The sequence below is a fragment of the Myotis davidii genome, unplaced genomic scaffold (assembly GCF_000327345.1).
Source record: "Myotis davidii unplaced genomic scaffold, ASM32734v1 scaffold408, whole genome shotgun sequence".
Lineage (NCBI taxonomy): Eukaryota > Metazoa > Chordata > Mammalia > Chiroptera > Vespertilionidae > Myotis > Myotis davidii.
In genome coordinates, this window is record NW_006299389.1 from 518,812 (window position 1) to 524,968 (window position 6,157).

The 6,157-nt window shown below is 43.1% G+C and overlaps 1 protein-coding gene across 4 annotated transcripts in view; it reads left to right on the top strand.

The window, feature by feature from the left end:
- KDM4C (lysine (K)-specific demethylase 4C) overlaps window positions 1-6,157 on the top strand; it is a 354,050-nt gene that overhangs the window by 75,654 nt on the left and 272,239 nt on the right. The gene's annotated exons all lie outside the window — the stretch shown is intronic.

Genomic DNA, 6,157 nt, shown 5'->3' on the forward strand with positions numbered 1-6,157 from the left:
CCTCCCCAATTACCTGAGGTGGACACTCTTGGTGCACCCCCTTGTGCACTTTGTGAATAGTTTTGTTGTAGTTAAGCCTTGATTTTTATAGGTATCACTGGGCAGAATTGACCTCCAGGCCAATTGGCTGTGAGAATCAGCTGTGTCTGCAGCTGGAGAACTGTGCTGGAGACACCCTTATGGGGCAAGACTTGCTTCAGTGGGGCTTTTGTGCTCACTGAGTCTGCCCCCCGAGTGTGTCCTTTATGGATCTGAGGAGCTGAAATCTGGATGGTCCAACTCTGACCACTGGTCACACTGGCTCCTGGATCTCTAAGGAGGTGCTAATCTAGCCTCTCCCTGAGGCTACCCAGCAGGAGTTCAGCTGTGAAGCAGTGCAAGTTGCCTTGGGGCCTTGGGCCAGCTGCAAGTTTGTTAGGTAATTTTCAGATTGCAAAGGGCCAGGCCTTTCATATGCAAAAGCCTCCCTGCACAGCTTGGGCGGGGCGGGATTCCAGGGGATCAACAGTGCGGGCGGAGTGAGCGGCTGCTCTCAATCCTGCCCTCAGAGACCCTGGCAATCGCTGTGAGGGCCTCTGAGAGAAAGCTGCCCTCGAGTTCCGTTCCGACTGATGCCAGACAGTCCAGTTTCTCCCCGTATGAGTCTGGGTCCCCAGAGACTCACCAGGAACTGGCGCTCAGAGCTTGAGACTCCCTCCCGATTGAAAAAAACAACCGTGTCCTCAGCCACCAGCCCTCTCCGCATGCACCTCCTCACCTTTGTATTTTACTTCTGCACCGCACCTCCTCTGAATCTCGGTATGCTTTTCTCTTTCCTTCTAGTTGTAGAATTTCCACTCAGCCAGCCTTCCTGTGGTTCTGGATGATATCTGTTCTGTCTTTTAGTTGTATTTTTGAAGTGGTTGTGCGAGGCAGCAATCTCTGGTGTTTACCTATGCCGCCATCTTGGTTTCCAGGAATAAAGATTTTTATGCTCAGATAGTTACATGAGGCTATAGCTGCTCAGGAGATATAGGCAGGGAGTTCAGTTATGATTGTAATCCAGTGTGGGCAGATTAAGGTTGAAATTGAGGTGCTGCTGCTGGGAGATGAATGCGATGCTTTGAGGCTACAGAGTGGATAAGACTTGTGGTTGAGAAATCAAGAAGAGGTGACTCAGATAGTTCTAGTTTGGAAGCCCAGGGGAAGATGTGAAGTGACATGGGAAAGCTAGGAGAGATACCCGCTTAAAGGAGGTAATAAGAATTTGATCTGTGTACGTTGAAACTTTTCAAGTGATGGGATACTAACATAGAAACATCTAGGAGGTGGTTAGGGCCATAGAAGTAGGACTTCTCTGACTGAGGTCACTAATGTTTGTAGTGAACGCCTCTGCTTACAGGCCCTCCAATCTGTTGTCTCTACTTAGTCACCAATGCTTTGTGCTGGAGCAATTTTAAATAGGGTAGCAAATTGACAGGATCTGATTTGGCTCCATGGGCTAGCGGGGGCAAAGCTTGAGGCAGGATTGACTAGCTAACAGGCTGCAAAAGTAATGTGTGTGACAGAGAATGGTCACTTGGACCAGGGTGGTTTCAGTGGGGATAAAAAAATATAGGCAGATTCACAAAACTGCTCTTGAAGAAGTAAAAGGTAGATCATGTAAAACTTGGGGATGGGTTAAATAAGGGGAATGCAACCACAGCTTCCACATTTCTGGGCAGTTGATTGGATGGGGAACTCTGGAGGAGAAGCAGGAAGATGATGGAAGACAAATTGTTTGAGTGCTGCCAAATGGATTTGTTCAATTGCTGGTTGTTTTAGAGGTTCAGAGCTCAGGAGACATGCGTGGGATGAAGCATATGGATCTTGAAGCCTTGAGTGAAGGTGGTTCCCTCGGAACAATGTGGAAGCACTGAAACATGGAGCTCTAGGGAGCATCAGTGTTAGGTGTGGCACAAGCAGATGGTAGAAAACCACTGGAGATGAGTGGGATCATGAAACTGAAGGGAAATGAGTGTTAGATAAAGACTTAAAAAACGTGGCAACCTTTGTCTAGGCAGCTGTATTGAGAGTGATGAAAGATCCAGATTACACTGGACTCCAGCGTGAATGGGAGGAAAAAACGTGGCAGCCATTAGAAGTAGTGTGTGTAAAGTGAAGAAAAGAAAGCCGATGGATGGTAGCGGGATGTAAGACTCAGAAAAGTTATTTATTTCTTATTATTTTTACTGGGTGGGCAAAAGTAGGTTTACAGTTGTTTGTATGGGAACTGATACAGTAATCTATGTATATAATAGGCTAGGTGTCCATCTAACTGGTAGCCATGATGTGGACTTACTACCAAGGGGCAGATGCTCAATGCAGGAGCTGCCATGATGCACGCTGGCCATCCTATCTAATAAAGAGGGAACATGCTAATTGACCCTCACACCATCGCTAAGATGGTGGCATCCACAGCCAATAATGAGGGAATATGCTACTTGATTGCACCACCCTCAAAGATGTGGCGCCCACAGCCAATAAGGAGGTAATATGCTCTCCGGAGACCCCCAGTCTCCTCAGCCCCCCAGCCACCCAGGGCCAGCCCAAGACGCAGGTAAGCCTCGGATGACGGCTGCCCAGCTGCCCAGGGCTGCCAGAGGCTCAGGTAACCAGGGCAGGCTGAGGCTTGCGCTTCCAGCGGTGGCAGCAACAGAGGTGTGATTGGGGCATCTCCTTCCCCTGATCGCAGGGTCACCTCCCGTCCCTGAGGGCTCCCGGACTGTGAGAGGGGGCAGGCTGGGCTGAGGGAACCCCGCTCCAGTGCACGAATTTTCATGCACCGGGCCTCTAATTTAAAAATAAACAGCACCAAAGACCTGGCGCTGATAAATCAACACTCGGCTTCCCCCAAGTGGGACACAGGCCCCACCACCACCCTGGAGCGACATCTTGCCAAATCACAGCCAACACTGTTAAGACCCCCGTGGCACAAAATGCGGTCCACAGCCCACCCCAGCCCAGAAATGGTCGCTGTGGGTGCTTGGTAATGACCACGTAGCAATGCCCGGCTTCTCTCCCTACCAACTAGTCTCCTTGGAGTTTCTTCAGCCCAGGAACACGACTTGCTTTATAGCCAGGTGCAAACATTTTATAGTTTAACCAGATGTCTATGAAGCGTTTTCCCATGCCTCATGTCTTTTGATCATCACAAAAGCTTAAAGAAAAACTTAAACAAAAGTGGTGGAACTTGAAAATGACTTCAGGTTTTCTCACTGTGCAGAACATAGTCAAACACCACTGCAGTTAAATATTTTATCCTTTGTTCTCCCTGCGTGATCTGCAATAATGATCTGCTTCGTGTTGATATTTACTGCTGTGTTGCTGACAATTACCTGAAAGAGAAGTTGGGGTGCTTCACTGGGCTGGAAAAAGTTTAGCTACATCAGAAAGCAGGTCTAATTAAGCAAGTTTATTCTATATATATAAAAGGCTAAGTTGACTCACACATGTACGATACATATAAAGCTCTTGCTGGCGCCAACCACATGCGTGTGTTTCGATCTGTCATTGCTGATGGTGAATTTGGTTGATACTTCTATTATAAAGAAAGGGTGAATAATGATATTAAAATTTTTCTTCTAATTAATTTCCTTTCATTGTGAATGAATCTGTGCACCGGGACACTAGTTGTTGGGGTCCAACACCAACAGGTCCAGGCGTTCCCAAAGGTGTGGACAGAGTTGGTGAAGAAGGAATGACACGGAGACAGTGTTCAGTTGATCAGCATAGTGAGGTTCTTCTTTTATTCTCCTGTTACATCTGTATTTATACCAGTTGATTTTAATCCTATCCATTCTATTCCAAAGGTTAGGGCTGGGGTCCTCAAACTACAGCCCCCGGGCCACATGTGGCCTGCTGAAAACATTAATCTGGCCCGCCGGGTGTTTTTGCCACCGCTGTGTGCATAGGAATTTGTTAATAGTTATTTTTAAACTATAGTCCGGCCCTCCAATGGTCTGAAGGACAGTGAACTGGCCCCCTGTTTAAAAAGTTTGAGGACTCCTGGGTTAGGGCGTTTGTTATCTCCATTCCATGGTTGTTCGTAGTTAAAGTGATTAACCACCCGCCTGGCACTTAGTTAAGGGGCTTTTCTAATTCCCTTACTTAGTCCTATTAATCCCTAACTCCAGGGAAAAATCCCCACCTGGGGAAACAACCTTTCCCGGAGAGGTGAGTGTAAATCAGTGGCCACCTCTCGGATTTTGTTAAGACTCGGAAGACCTGTTTGTGACTTTGCCAACAGGTCAGTCCGAGGCTTAACCCTATATCGGCTCCCCACAACTAGTTAATAAATAATAGTACAAGAGCGAGCTCTGTTTCACATACTCAGAGTTATAAACCCACTTTTGCTCCACCCTGTATTTAGGCAGAAGAGCTAATCATGTTCAAACGCTGGTGGCAAAGTGTCACAGGAGTGGGCAGGCAGGCAGTATTTTTATGCTATAATTAAAAAAATTATTGAGAATTGTTTAGTGTTCCCACAAAGAAATGAACAACACTTTGGATGTTATCAGAGCAGCAGGATTTCAAACTTTTTGAAAGCATACTAGTAATTTAGGGTTTTTAAAGGGCTTTTCTGCCCTTAATTCAGAGCATTCTGTTCAAATGTAGTCTGATAATGATTTTTAAAATTATTTTCATGAAAAATATTTACATATTCTTATGAAATTGAAACCTTTTTCTGGTTGACTTTTATTTATTACTCATTTTTTAAATTAAATAATTAGATGATAATTTTCAGTGCTGGCTGCAACAATCATTGGAATTAAATTATTAGGGCAGTTATATTGGGAAATTAAATCCCGCCACCCCATGCCATTTAAGTGGAAATTAAGCACCCCAAGCCTGTGGATTGTATGCATTACAGCCCTGGGTGCTATATAGGAGGAATGAAGAGAAGGCAGGACAAAATGGGGAGACCATGCTAAAAAATGTGGAGTCCTGTGAGATGCTTAAATCTTGGGAGAGAGAAAGTTTTGATTGAAATAGACATTTGAACTGATCAGGAAGTTAAGGCAGTGTATGAGTGTGTGTATGTATGTTATGGGGGAGGTGACCCTCCTGTCTGGGCCACATACACTAAGTAGCCAGATTACTATGACCACCTGATGTTTGTAGGCAAATTAGCTATAATTTTGCCCTGAAGTTGCTAGAGGGCCAGACCATTATAAATAGGGAAGCAGGTTGTTTACCACGACAGTAGAAGTGATTTTTTCCTGAAGATATGGGTAAATAACACAATTTAACAGCCTTTGAACATGGGTGAATATATATATATATATAATATGTGTTTTTCTTTTCTGGATATACATAGTGATATAAACCAGGGATTAAAAAGTAATAAGAAGTGACTGTAAATATACACTGATTGTCATTTCGTTATGCTGAAATTTTATCTTCCCAATTCAGTTGGAATAATTTCATTAGTGGTGCCTTTAGGAACAGGATATATGGTTGAATTTTCTTTCAGAGAATTGCCTAGTTACATCGGATCCAATTAACTTTTGCATATGTTATCAGTAGCTTTAAATGCAACCAAGTGTGGTGTTCAGTAAAATTAGAAAAGTTATTTTAGTAAAAAGTAACTTGAACTTAAAAGTAACTTGGGCTAGTAAACAGCAAATGTAGGCCTTGGGAATAACATATTTTTATTTAAAACATGAAATGATCATTTAACTTTATTTTTAATATCCTTAATTTTCCTCATTAGACTGCCTGTAAAATTTAGTATTTGTGTAGTATATTGTGAGATCATTGTTTTAAAATTTATTAAGTTTACAGAAAATAAATTCAGGTACTTCACTTTTGAGAACATCAGGAAATAGAAATGAATATTTCTGTTCTTCAAGAATGAAAAATTATTTTTCTATAATCAAGATTTTAAAAGTCACATAATCATGACATAAGTAATAGCTGGCTTTTTATGGCTGATGATTTTTAAAAAAATTTAAAGTCTACTCAAAAGTACAATAGAAAGGTTTGGTAAAAATCTAAATGTTGCTGTAATAATTTTGTGTTCTTTGCTGCTTGTCAATAAAAACATTTTAAAAGCAATGAAAGGACTTGTATGCTTGCATATATAAGCCTAACCAATGGACACAGACAACAGGGGGGTGAGGGCATAAGTGGATTT